Genomic DNA, 14,388 nt, shown 5'->3' with positions numbered 1-14,388 from the left:
GGAGATTGCTTTATTGCGTCTATATTCGGATCCACAATCAGTTCTCACATCACGTTTCTGAAAGAACTTTGATATTTTTCACACGACTTATGTCTTACATTTTGTACAAACTGAACGTTGTCATAAAAATAACTCAGGAAAACGTTTAAGTTGCTGATAAGTGTGCAGTATATAAGGATGGATTTATTAACAACAGTGAACTCAGTCAGAATGGGGTATATCGCCCTGTATGCGGTCTGCTTTTGCTATTTTCTTGGTAAGGTTTGCTTCTCATTTCGTAACAAACGTTCCAATATTCACAACGTGAATAAAATCTAAAAAATTGAACACTTTTCTGCATGCCTGTTTCTTAGTTTTATGTAGGTTAAAATTTATGTAAGGTTACATTTCCAAATATGTGCCAAGTTATAAAGAAGAATTCTTGTTGCATTCGAATTGAAATCTCAATCCGGTTATTATCTTAACAACAAAAGTATACACCATACATCATAAATGAAATATATATCTTTGTATCTTATAAGATATTTTGAAAATCTTCCGTTGTTAGTACAGAAATCCTGTTTTCATAATTCCATGTTACTACCTCTTTATTATTATTGTTCTTATTATTTATTAGTTTAGCACAGCATACATATTCCAATTATGTTGAACATAATATACCCTATGCACACAAGAAAAGAAAAGAAAATACGAAGCTAAAATATATATACACAATGTTAACATTAGGTTATGAACTTTGTGATGTATGTTTCCTTCAGTGCATTACATGTGTCTGTGAATATATCAAAGTCTACAGATTTTAGTATGTAGTTTACATTGTAATAATGGTTAAATATTCTCTTGAAAATTAGCTGGGTTAAATTCAAACTGGTGTAGTATTTTTCATTTTACATAATTTGTCATTTTTTAGGTTTGGGGTATGTTGAAGGGCAGCCAATAGAAGGATGGGAAACACCAGGAGGTAAGTGATTTTGCTTTGGTTATTTTACTCTCTTCTGTTACCTATTTAGTTTTTTTCTGGGTGGAACACTAACACTAACACTAACACTAACACTAACATTGGGCAACTATGCTGACTACCCTGTTAACACTATTCTGCACATAACGTTGTATTAGGTAATTTATTTATTAAACTTATGAACGTATTTCCTGTATGTAACATATACAGCAATACAATTGAACAGCATACACAGTAGAGAGATGCAGCAACTGGACTTCGCTCGAGCACCAAATAGTTCGCACGGACGACGCAAGATAGCGTACAGTCCTTTCCCCGACCCATGTATTACAATTTGTCTGTAAGTTTTCTTCATTAATATCTTTAAAGAAACTGTAATATAACATTGAGTGTGGCTTTTTACTTATGTATATAGAAATTTATTATAACTTTTTACATGCAATTTTGAAAAACATACTCTTCCCATTTCTTCTCAATAGCAAGGACAGCCAAATGATTCAGCTGGCATCCAGATTCCTGATTCGAGGAAATCTTTTCAAAGGTTTCAAAGACGAAAAGGTTCTTTCACACGCTGCATTCGAAACTGGAATTGTTACAGAGAATACAACTAGAGTGTGAACCTTGTGAAATGTCAATTTATACTTTCCTAGGATTTCGAAGAAATCCATTGAAATCCATTAAGTGGAGTACATTCGTTCCATCTTCGTAACGCTGAAGAGTTTTGGGCAAAATCGGCGTTTCACATTTAAGGGTTTTACAGGTCTGTAGCTATAAGTGAACAAATTTGTTCCAAAGGGGGGCAAACGAAACACTCCAAAGTATGTCTGTGCTACACAATTACAGGCACCTATGGAGTTCTTGGGAAGATGTTCTTCCATTTTGATATGTGTAATGAGCGAACCTGCATCTATCGATTGAAGAGCGAAAAATTATAAAAAGCTTTATTTTATCTGTTCGCGATACAAATATCTGTCCTGTTCCTTTCTCGCAATGTCTTTTGTTTCATCTGACATCAGTGCGAATACTTCTGCCTCTTTCACTTCCTGGCTTATTTTGCTGAGAATAAGTGCGGGCATTACGCAGATTAATTTGTTTTGAATCGAATTTTGAGTGTAATTTGCATTTTAAGGTTCAAGTTTCGTTGCATTTCCGAATAGTATACCCTCATTTTGAAATTAACTTCCAGAGTATCGAAGAAATCCCCTTTGTTAATGTTTGCCTCAGATTCATCATCTCGAAAATCAAGTCCCTGAATAGCAAGTAACCGCAATGCATCCACAACAACTGACACGTAGTGTTGGTCTTCTTGGATCACCTTTGGTCCCGGGTTCGATACCCAGTGGAGGCACTTTGAACTGTAGGTCCAGTCCCGATTAACCTTACTGTGCATAAAACACCAAATCAACGAACCAAACAAATCTTGAATCACTTTTGAATGTCATTTACTATTTGGCGTTGTCACTAACGACTCACGGTTAGAATAATTTGCCCGTACTACAGATGATGTTTTGTGGTCCTCAGAATGTTCGAGATGTTTTAAAACCGTCCAGATTCAACGCTTTATTCCAATTCTTAAAACTGGTTAAAACTTAGGTTAATCTCGATGATTACAGGACATAAATGAATGAGAAATCACCTATGCCCAGGTCGGCGCTCGAATCTTGAACGAAAGTCACACACACACACACACACACAGACACTCACACACACATTTACATATATATACGTACTATAACAAATTAATATTTGTTAGTCAAGTTGGTATTATAATCAGGAAAAGTGACATCATGCAGAATGCACCACTTAGAAAAGGTGAAAATCGTCGTACTCTTAGAAATGAACTCTATTATTATTCGATATTTCTTTAACTTCAGTTGGTGGGGGCGGACGGGGTGGGGGGAAAGTGTCTAACAGAGGGTGGGAGGCTCCCGCCACCTGTCCCCTCTGGCGTCGTCACTGACCGGTTATTATATTAACAATAAAAGAATACACTATACATCACATTTGACAAATTTATTTGTATCTATCTATTGTAGAATGTCATCTTTGCGAAAATCTTTTGTCGTTACTACAGATATCCAATTTTCATAATTGCATGCTCTTCCTTCTTCTATATTATTATTATTATTATTATTATTTGTTAGTTCAGCACAGCATACATCTCCTAATTATGTTTAATATTATATACTATGGACACAAGAAAGAAAAGGAAATACCAAATTAACATTTATATGTACAATACTTACACTTCGTTATCCACTTGTTGATATTTTTCTTCAGTGCATTACATGTGTCTGTGAATATATCAAAGTCTACAGATTTTTTAACTTCATTTGCAGGCGAAAACTTATGTACACTGACTCTTGATCTCTCTGTGTAGGATAGTTTTGTGCACAGAATAATTTCTTCCTAAAAATAATATCAGACAGAGTATGTTACTATTAATAAAGTATGGCATCTTCTTTTACGATATCAGATCTACTGGTACGTGGTTACCAAACTCAAATTCTGGAGGCATCATTGTAAGAAGCTCTTATGGTAATAATAATTTCTCCCCACGTCGCGATAACCGGTATAGAAGTAACTACAATTGGCCTAATAATGGTTAAATATTTTCTTGAAAATTAACTGGGTTAAATTCAAACTTGTGTAGTATTTTTCAGTTTATTCACTTTGTCAATTTTTAGGTTTGTGGAAATTTGAAGGCCAACCAATAGAAGGATGGGACACAACAGGAGGTAAGTGATATTCTGATTTTACATTGGTTATTTTACTGTTTTACTACCTGCGTATGGCAATGATGGAAGTGAAACGGACCCATGTATTACAATTTGTCTATAAGTTCTGTTCTTCAATACCTTAAAGAAAACTGCAATATGGCATTGAGTGTAGCTTTACTTAATAGAATATTATAACTTATTACATGTAATTTTGAATATCATACACAGTATTTACCTAGGTATAATTGATGTCATATTCTATCATCTCCAATTATTTTCATTTGCAGACTATTGGCACTTTAAAGATCTACGGATAGAAGGCGGTACTGATGCAGACATAAGTAAGGCATTATGTTTACTCTTCTTCACACTTTTCAGTTCACTGTACAATTTGGATACTAGCATCCAAATTTCAAAACGTCGTCACTCAAAATTTCCGTACTCCTATAACTTTGTACTATTTAACTAAATTCAAAGTAACTAACTAACTTACTCTCTAGTTTTCTTAAACCTGAAGGTTTATGGCTGCAGCAACACAAGCCTTTCTTCTATCCATATCCAGGGCAACATTAATCCAATCTTTTCCATCATTACCGATTTCCTTTAGGTCCGTCTCACCGTTATCCCTCCATCTTCGTCTTGGCCTTCCTACAGGTTTCTTACCATCAGGTTTCCCAAGAAGAATCCTGTAAACTCTTCTTTCCTTCCCCATTCCTGCCATCTAAGTCTTCTTGATTTAATTATTCTAATAATATCTGGACGGGAATACAAATTGTGTCGTTCTACTATGTAAAGTTCTTCACTCACCTATCTCCTCATCCCTTTTAGATCAAAATATTTTCCTAAGGATTTCGTTTTCAAATACTCTTAATTTATGTTCCTCTTTTAATGTAAGGGGGCAAGTTTCTCATCCATTTAATACTACAGATAAATTTACTGTTTTGTATGTTTTAACATTTAGTTTCTTAGATATTATACGCAAAAGGTAAAAGTTTATGAAAAGTAAGACGCATTTCCTGAATTAAGTCTGCTTTTTATTTAATATCATCTTTAATATCATTTTCATTTCTTAGTATTACCTATGCACTTGAATTTGGAAACTGATTCAAACGTAGAGAAAATTATCATTTTTAGAGTTACAATTATCTTCTTATGGCCACATAACTTCAAAGGATCAGATCAACCCAGGTACCTAATTTAATACCCTTGTTCCTATTGTAGAGTCACGGACACTTCTGCTTGTAACTATCCTATTGAAAGTCAATGCGATTATTACAACCCAGAAGTGTCCGTGACTGTACATCCTATCCTTAGTCCAGGGACCTCCCAAAGTAGTCCCCGAGCAGAGATCCGTATGGGGGACTATTTCACCTTGAGTTTTACAGGTTTGTAGCCATAAGTGAACAATTTTGTGCCAAGGGGAAACACGAAACACTGCCTCTTCACTAAATTAGAAATTTATCTTAATTTCTGTGAATTTTCAAATGATGAAAAATAAATTAAGACAAAAAGAGAAGGTAATTGTCCTCTGAAATGGAGTTGAAGGGGAAATATAACCGTTAAAGGAGATTTTTTTTTGTTTCAGCAGTGGGACAAGATAAAAAAAAGTAAATCAAAAAGTTAAAATAAACAAACAAAATGTAAAATGCCTTCTACCTCCTAACTTAATTATGTATAACACTTGAATTTTTATCGAAGTGACAATTCTTTAGATTGTACACTCATGAAAATTACCATTTTTCCTTTCAGAGGATTTTCCATATCAAGTACACATACGAGCAAATGTCTATGAAAACATACACACATTCACCTACAACTGTGGCGGAGTGATCCTAACACCACGAACCATCTTAACCGCTGGCCACTGCTGCAGGCATCAAAATGATACAGAGTTTTACACGGTAAGTAGCTACATTACTGCTGAAGTAGAGTTACCGTTGAAAATGATGTTAGCAAGTTTTTTGCACGAATAGCGACATTCCTGCTTCCAAAGAACCACAAATATCTAGCGAGAATAAACATTTTAGAGGTAATGTTGAGCAGTATAAAAATACTTCGCCCACAATGTATGCTCACAAACATTCTCCTTTCTCGCGTTCGTATTGTCCTAATTACATTTTTATGGTAGTGGCTCGTGTATTTTCGACGTGGGCTTTGACAACCTCTTATAGAGGCAGGAATCAAGCCGTTATCTGAATCCACGATTCATTGTTGCTATCAATGACAAACAGTGCACATATTGTTGAGAAATCACTTTTTGAAATGAACATCGTATAACTTGAAAAATGGGCGATTCAGCCCATGGCTGCATATTTAAACTTTCCACTATATATACCACTATGATATTATTATTATTACCATTGAGAGTAACTGAAAAGCAACGCTATATATAAAAAGAACATCAACAGAAATTGAATCTATGCATTCTATGCTCATATACAGTGGACAATAAGGATATTTGGTTCTGTGGTTGATGTTACTAAAACTCTGCATTATAGATTCTTCAGTGCATTTTGTATTTCACAAAATGTATTCCGCCAACCTCCGTGGCAAAGTGGCGAGCACTGCAGATACAACTCCAGGGGTACTGAGTTCTAGACCCGGCTTAGACCCTCATCCTTGTGATTAGCGGAAAGTGGAAGAAAAGCGCGGTAAAATAAACCAAACCAAATTGTATTCCAGGTGCGAGCAGGAACCGACAACTTGGAAACGTCCAAATCATCCGAGCAATCTGCAGAAGTCTCGAAAATAATTTTCCATCCAGGTTTCACGTGTGATGAGTAAGTATTCATTTACATAAAATATACAATGAAGTCAGTCAATGTTTGTATTATCATATTTGTTTCAATTTATCAGTATCAGTCCAAACCTAACCACAGTCCTTTGCTGTATTTTTGCACAAAGCTTAAGTCGTGTATAAATCATATGGTTTGTGGGTATATCGGAGACACATTTCTTCAAATTTACAGGAGAAACTACTAAACGGAAATGAGTTCCTGTTTCTTTGTCGAAGTTCTTCCAGGTATTTTCTTTCATCTTGCATTCTATTTCAGCCGGAAATCAATTCCCGTTGCTTCAATTTAAGCGAAAACGCGTATACTTTGGATTCTCATTTGATGGGTCTTTCACAAAATAATCCCAACCAACACGCCGTTTTTAACAATGTTTGCTTAACCTAACTGAACCTAACCTAACCTTCCGTTAATGGTCCGTGGGGCTATCCGTGAATGGTTTGTGGGGCTCGCACCATGACGTGCTTTCCGTAACACTTGGAGAAATGGCTTATTTTAGTGTAAAAAATGTTTCTAATCGTGTGAAAATCTTAATGGCACCTTCAAATATGTTCCGCAATACACAATTGATAAGTACGAACCATACGAAACACAAAATATCCGATTTTAAAGTGTCCCCGATATAACGAACTGATACCGGTTTGTGTAAGGTGAACAGATTTTAGAAACAACAAAAAAAGACATTATTCATATTTTCGTGAAGTAAAAACGTGACAAAATGGGATGGTAAAATGTACAAATTTTAAAATAAAAACTTTTTTCGTCATAAATATTTACGTTTGAAAACTAATTAACTAAATAAATAAATACTGTGTAAGTAACGTACTACATAATATGGTGATATCCACTGCCCTCCAACCAAGCAGTCCCAGTCCTATAGGATTAGAAGCCATTCATTAATATTTTGCCTTGAATGGATCTTCTTCAGTACATCCTTCTTTTCAAATAACACTTTATAAAAGCTTAAACACGTGTGATTAAAGTTCAGCTTACTAATCAACATAGCTTTCGAAGTTTTTACTGAAAGAGCGTTCCTGTTACTTGTCCACAAACCACTCTTGTACGAAAACACTCGTGTAGTGCGGATATTAGTTCCAGGTAAACAGAGAGGACACTCAAATATTTTACGAAAATTGGAATATGGCTCATTGTTAGTATTAAAATGTGAAATAATTTCTACCCAACAATGCCATAGTTCATAGTAAAATATATGAGAAAGTGTATTGTTGCAATAATTCTATGACGATAAGTTCTTGTCACAAAACATTGGACTGTGCCACCTCATGTGGGACGTCTGGTCGCCTTATGCTATTCAAAGAGCTCTAAATTAAATATTTATCTTCGAGTTAACATTAACTCCATCAAAACATGTGCAAGATTTTTCAAAATTCAATATTTATGTACAGATTAAATGTTATTAGCCTCTACCTAATTATTATTAGGTAGAGGCTAAGCCCTCCCACAATCAGTCATTAGTCCCCCCAAACGCATTGGACACATGCATACAATAATTACGGGAATAGAACCTGCACACAAAAATTAGAAAATTATCATGAAACTTTCATGTGTTACTCTTGTGGTGTGGCATTCACATATAAGGAAAGAATTTCTAAATTTCAAATTATGTCCTGATGTAGAATATAATGAAAGTTGAAGTGTGTGTGTCTTTTTACGGGGACCAAATGTTCCGAACAAGATTTCAAAGAAAATATATCACCATTATTTATTTTGATCTTCCACCTTGGAGCGCTAAAGTGCGCGTCAAATCTCCTGCATATGGCCTTGAACGGTTGAACAGCACCAGCGAATCACAAACGTGCGGCGTTGCCTTGTTCCATGACAAGACGTTTCGCTCAACCACACTGACTCTTTTCCGTGTGAGATTTCGACATGGCACCGCTGCAGTGCGCTGCTATTGGCTGTCGCCATATGCAGGAGATTTGACGCGCACTCTAGGCAAACATTGTTATATCCAAACAATAGTGGCGTTGCTTCCAGTGTTTGTATAAATGTAGCCTTTCAACAATGAGTTTCTACAATTGTGTTGTTTTTTTTATCATGAAAAAGAGAAGCCGTCATTGTAGAGACTAGAATAACAGTTCTCATAGAGAAAAGGCGTCAGTTCAAAGAAGTGAATTCAGTTTCTGTGGATTTGTATGTATTGCGTAAGGGACATTTATGCACAGTGGGATCCAAGGGTATTACCATGCAAATTGTCCATGACTATTTTCATTAATTTTTATCTCACATCCTGTGTGTTTTTAAGCGATGAACTTTTAAGTATGCTGGTGCAGAAGTTGTCAACAGCTTGTTTTGAGTTTTCTTTTAATTCTTGAAGCTCTTATTGGGTCAAATAAAGTGCACGTACATGGTGATGGGCAATTTGCACATACTCATGGGTCCCACTGTACGCCTAAATGTTGCGATCCTGTAGAAGCGATTCAATCGTGCGTAATTGCTTTATTAAATGGTCATCACTACAGTTCATTGGCGAAATCACTCTCGTGATTAATAATCACAGTCGTGTATATTTGGATTTTTCATTGCACAAAGGCGGTGCAGTTGAAAGTTGTGTTCGAATCTCCTGGTGATGGGCGAATCTTGTGGATTCACTTCTAGGGATGCTTGGAATCTCAGGATAGCTTCATTCTTCTGGAGGTAAGAACAAGCTTAATTGTTGTTTCAAGTAGCTCACAGGAAGATTATCATGGAAGGATATGTGCTTATGAAGGTTATCTTTTGGAGATTGGAAATTATCGGAAAAACATTATTTGATGTCGTGCTCATACTATTTGTGAAATTAAGGCACAGATGACAGAATGATCATTCCATTTTATAAAGAGTTTATTAATAGAGGTAAAGGTGGTATTATGAGCCCCCATTTTGTTTTGTATTTTTTTAAATTTTATTTTTAACTTTTTTGTTCAGATTCTTATGATAACTTTAACTACAACATTTCATACAACTATTGTTAAAATATAAACCAATTTGAGAAACTTTAAGGATATGAAAAAAAATAAAATACAAAACAAGTCATTTTGTGGAAAAATAGTTTTGTGCTGGTAATAGAATAACTGGTTTAGAAAAGTATATGACAAATTAAATCATACAAAGAACATTTTATTCATTACAAAACCTTAAAAAAATATTATGATGTGAAATATCATAAAAGAGTTCTTAACAAAATCATTGAAAAAATCATTACAAGACCAATGGAAAGGGTCATTAAGAAACCATTTAAAAAGTTTTATTTTGTTTTTTGTAATGTCTATTTACAAAAGTCGCAAATGTAAATATCCTTCTCGCATCCAGCGCAGTCGTTGTGTGCCCACATTTCACAGATGAGACATTGCACCCACAGTTCTCCTCGGTTATCATCCGAAAATAGACCCTCGCAGAACAGACAAACTGCTTCTTCATCACCGGGATATTCCATTCCGATTGGTGTTTCTAAGACAGATTCCCCAGAATCGATATCTGATTCACAGTATTCCTTATCTGAATCTTGATGAAGCTTCGGTTTCACTGCATGCTTTGTTTTAAGTTCTGTTTCTTCAGTAGGCTGTTGATCATCTCTTTTCTTTTTATCCTTCAGTTGTCTCTTCCCTTCAGCTGAGTCTGACTTCTTTCTTTTTTCTCCAGTAGCCAACAGAGCATCTTTGTACGGAGACGATGTAATCAAAGCTGCCATGGAGGGTTTAGGACCTTTGTTAGTCACTTTCCTCTTTGGTTCGGGAACAGGCCAGATATCTTTTGGAGACACAGTGTGTCCGGGAATCTTCTTCTCCTTATCTTTACACAGACCGGAAGGCCCTGCCCATGCCAAATCTTCGGCAGCTGGTTGGAATCTTGTTACTTGCACATTCTCCAAAACTGGTGAACTTCCAGTTCCAGCGCCGTTTGATTCTACACTTTTCGTCGCAGATGCATTTTGATTATCTTCTTGTGGAGGAGTTTCGGTACCTGTGTTTTGTCCTCTTACTGCATTGTTGGAGGATTTAGGTATTTTCCCTTTGCCTTTTCGCAGGGTTTCCAAATCCAGTACCTCTTGAGAGGAAGGTGCAAAGTCCACAGCAGAAAAAACATTCCGGTTACACGGATATAATCCTGTAACCTGAAACCCATTCACAGCAATGGATCCGGTCTGGCAAGTCAAATAAGCCTTTCCCAATAGTTCGGCAATATCATAGGGCCCAACAGGTCTCTCACTGTGAAGCATCCACTTGCGTATGTTTTCACTGTAGTGATGTTTCAAAGCGCCAAGGGCTCATTTTACAACCCTCGCCATATTGGAATTGAAACACGCATAACGAATCTTTGTTACTTGCAAAATTACATAGTATCTACACAAAAACAATCTTTTAAACATGCTTTATCCAATGCAATAATGCACTAGGATGAGTTTAAATGAATAAGTACTGCAATTAAAAGCAAAATACTTACCTTTCAAAGTTTTTCAGATCGAGAAAACAAAAAGAACACGTTTACTCATAAACTATCAGCTGCAACTGAACGAGAACTCTCTGGCGGCAAAAGGCGTTACTAAATTAGCAGTTCAAATCATCGCCACCAGGCTGAGGCCACTCCATGAACAGATATTGGGGGGGCTCATAATATATGAATGGCTCATAATACCACCTTTACCTCTAGTAAAAGCCAGACGTCGGGCAAACAAGCTTAGACTATTGAATTTCAGAAGAAAAAAAGTTAAAGAATGCATATGCAAAGTTATATAAAATCTGCTGCGAATGTCATACACGGTTTTCTTTTGAAGTCAGCAATCAGGCCAGGGTTAAATAAAAGTTATTTGCTCATTTGAAAGCCTAATTTTAAGGATAATTAATTTTGTTTCATTCAGACCTTGTTTCCAGGCACAAATGATAATTCTTAATGAATTTATCCTTAAGCCTACATAGAGACCAAGAATAGCGCACTTATCGCGATAATTCAGTAACTTGCGAGGTTCTCAGTTTTCTAAGGTTCCGCAATTCTTAAGATCCGAATGTGTCATAATATTTATGTTCCAGTTTAGTGCACTTAATTTTAGTCCCCCACGTGTATCTGCATAGAAAAATGCACATTATTTCGTTAAGCATTTTTTTAGATACGTCGCTGCTTATTAAAGGTTGGCAAAACTTATACGTTGATGTTCATTCTTATTTGGTTTCAGATTTGACAAAATGCGGTACTGGACTATAATCTGAATCAATGAAACATTTAATGGCGTTGGTTTCTGTTCGATTAGATATTAAACAACATCTGGGAAGCTCTTTGCAAACATCTATAAGATTATTAAGATGGCAACCCAACTAAGTTCATTCCCTCTCTCCCCTCAAAGATTTTTACAGGAATTTATACAAAGGAGCAAAAAACAGAGGACATCTATTGAAGTTTTAGATAAGACGAATACGTAATTGGCGTAATATCTTAAAAATTTTCTTCATGAGTCTAGTCGCAAGTGCTTCTCAGTTGTAGTGAAATTAGGAAAATACGAAGTTTCGTTCTTTTGAAATGAAGGAAATTTATTTTTTTACTATTTCATTTTATATGTACGTACATTGTTCTTTTAATTGCCTTGCAGCATTATAATTTGCTCAGTACCCATTAATATTATAACATATTAAGGAGAATGCCCGTGGTGATTCTTGTAATGGATTTAAGGATGAATAAAGTTAGCCCCAGCTAGCCCCCCCAAGTGGACATGCAAAACTACGCCTATGGTTATTAATCAAAGTTAAACCTTGTAAATTAGGCTAAACCGTGGTGTTAAATACATAAAGATTCTAGTTCAAATTTTTATTCCAAGTTAGCTATAATAGTACAATCATGTCATGTCATGTCTTTGTGCGAGTTGTAGTTATAATAGAAACTCTGACAGTACTATCTTATTCCTAATTCCATGTTGCTATTTCTTATTTTATAATAATAATATCGGTAACATTATAGTAGGCTATAGGGGTGACGGATTTCTTCAAATTTACAGAAGAAAGTACTTACGGAAATAGTTTTCTGTAGCGTTGTGGAAGTTCGTGAATGTAGATTTGATCCATTTTAATGCGAATACATGTTGTTTTCTGCGAAAATCTCTGTCCGACACGCTGTTTCTGCTGCCGCCATTTGCTTCCTGCACGAGAGCACAATGTTCCGTGTGTTAGAGGACGTAATCCCGTAGTCAGTGTTTCAAACTCGCCGTGTTTTCACTAGAACATGACATGTCGAGTATTTTTTTTTAACTATGCTTGCCTAACCTAACTTAACCTAACCTAACCTTACGTAAAATGGTTTTTGGGGCTAACGTGAATGGGTTTTGGGGCTAACGTGAATGGTTTGCGAGGTATTAGCATTATTTCAAATCCGGTCACGAAAGTAGGTATTTTCCGGTGAACGAGGTTGCAACACTGCATAAATCGACAAAACACTCGCACAACACGCGATGAACCAGTACACTGTCGCCATAATGTGTTACAGAATCGAAATAACAAGTAACATTAAGTACTCATAAATGTAAGAAATAGACATTATCTTAGTTAGAAATGCATTATTTCACCTTAGGAAATGTTCCGCATTCCAAAATAGTACGTTAGCAATGTAAAAAAGTGCGAAATATTAGATTTATAGGTGTCACACCCATACTATAATAGTACAATAATATCATTAAAATTTACCTCCGTATTTCATTTAATATAATTTCAATACTTCATCATTTCGAGTACGAATTGTAATGGATTTCTTGGATTGCATGAATTCATTTCTTCGAAATGTTTATATTGTCATATCGTTTACCAGATATGCGTGTGAAAATGATTTGGCAATTCTCCATCTGAAAGAGCCTCTGGAATTCAATCAGTGTGTGAACAGTATTGATCTACCACCATACCCTGGGCTTATACCAAAAAGGCAAGTAAAATGTATTACTCAAAGTATTATTTATTTATTTAAAATAGCATTTATAGTTCGGTATGTAGAAAATTCCGAAGTACAGCACTTTTGCTTATATACTCATAATCAAATGTCGCAATGTAAAAGAAGAAATTGAACAAATAAAATAATACAAAGTGTTTGACAAGGACAAGATAGATATGAAAATCTGAAGAGTAATATGAAAAAAAATCAATGTTCGAGAATGTAAAGAACCGAAAATTCAAACAAGACATGTGCGCACTAATTTATTCTTAGTGACATTATATTGAGTTATTATATTATTTAAAAACAATTTATTTCCATTATATTTGTGAATCAAAGATATTGTTCTATAATTTCGAACACTATATACTGGTATTTTTAGACCAAACTTCATAACAAAAATATGGTATGATATTTTGTTACTCAAAATATTATCCACGAATTTGATTTCAAGAATACTTCTGCTATCTGACAATGGACTAAGGTTCAAACTATGTAATAAATTTTCATAGTCAAAATTGAAACGAAATAATTTAAATTGGAAATAAATAAACCTAACTAACGATTTGTGTACATTCTCTGTGTTTATTATTATTATTATTATTATTGCAAGTCCAGTTACAAATAATTGTTGGAAATTCTAATATTGGGGAAACCTATACTTTAAATAACACATTATACTCTAATGTTTGATAACAACTGGTATCGTCGTATTTCTTGATTTAAAGCTTCTAAATTAATAAATTGAATTAATGTAATATTCCAATATGTCAATACAAGACTGAATGAAGTGAATATTTGCATAGAATTTAACCTAGGTCACTTTTTTTATCAGTTCAAATCCGTAATTACTTTCAGACTAAAACCAGTTGATGACGATAATAGAAATATTGGATAATATAAATAATTTAATCATTTGGAGTGCATTTTACTGCTTTATTTGTTAAGAATTTTGAAGAATAGCTAATGAGAAAAATTTATATCATAACTAATCAGAATTAGAATTAATTCTATG

General features: G+C 34.9%; 1 long non-coding RNA gene across 1 annotated transcript; it reads left to right on the top strand.

Moving 5' to 3' along the window:
• The first annotated feature begins 208 nt into the window (after positions 1-208).
• LOC145997092 (uncharacterized) lies at positions 209-13,355 on the top strand. Its single transcript, XR_014442868.1, has 7 exons — positions 209-256; positions 911-961; positions 3,646-3,696; positions 3,966-4,019; positions 5,428-5,579; positions 6,361-6,458; positions 13,257-13,355. It is a non-coding gene; the product is annotated as an uncharacterized LOC145997092 (long non-coding RNA).
• The last annotated feature ends 1,033 nt before the right edge of the window (positions 13,356-14,388 follow it).

The sequence above is a fragment of the Lepisma saccharinum genome, chromosome 13 (assembly GCF_977018435.1).
Source record: "Lepisma saccharinum chromosome 13, izLepSacc3.1, whole genome shotgun sequence".
NCBI classification, from domain to species: Eukaryota; Metazoa; Arthropoda; class Insecta; order Zygentoma; family Lepismatidae; genus Lepisma; species Lepisma saccharinum.
The sequence above is the reverse complement of the archived record's forward strand: the minus strand, read 5'-3'. Positions and strand labels throughout refer to the sequence as shown.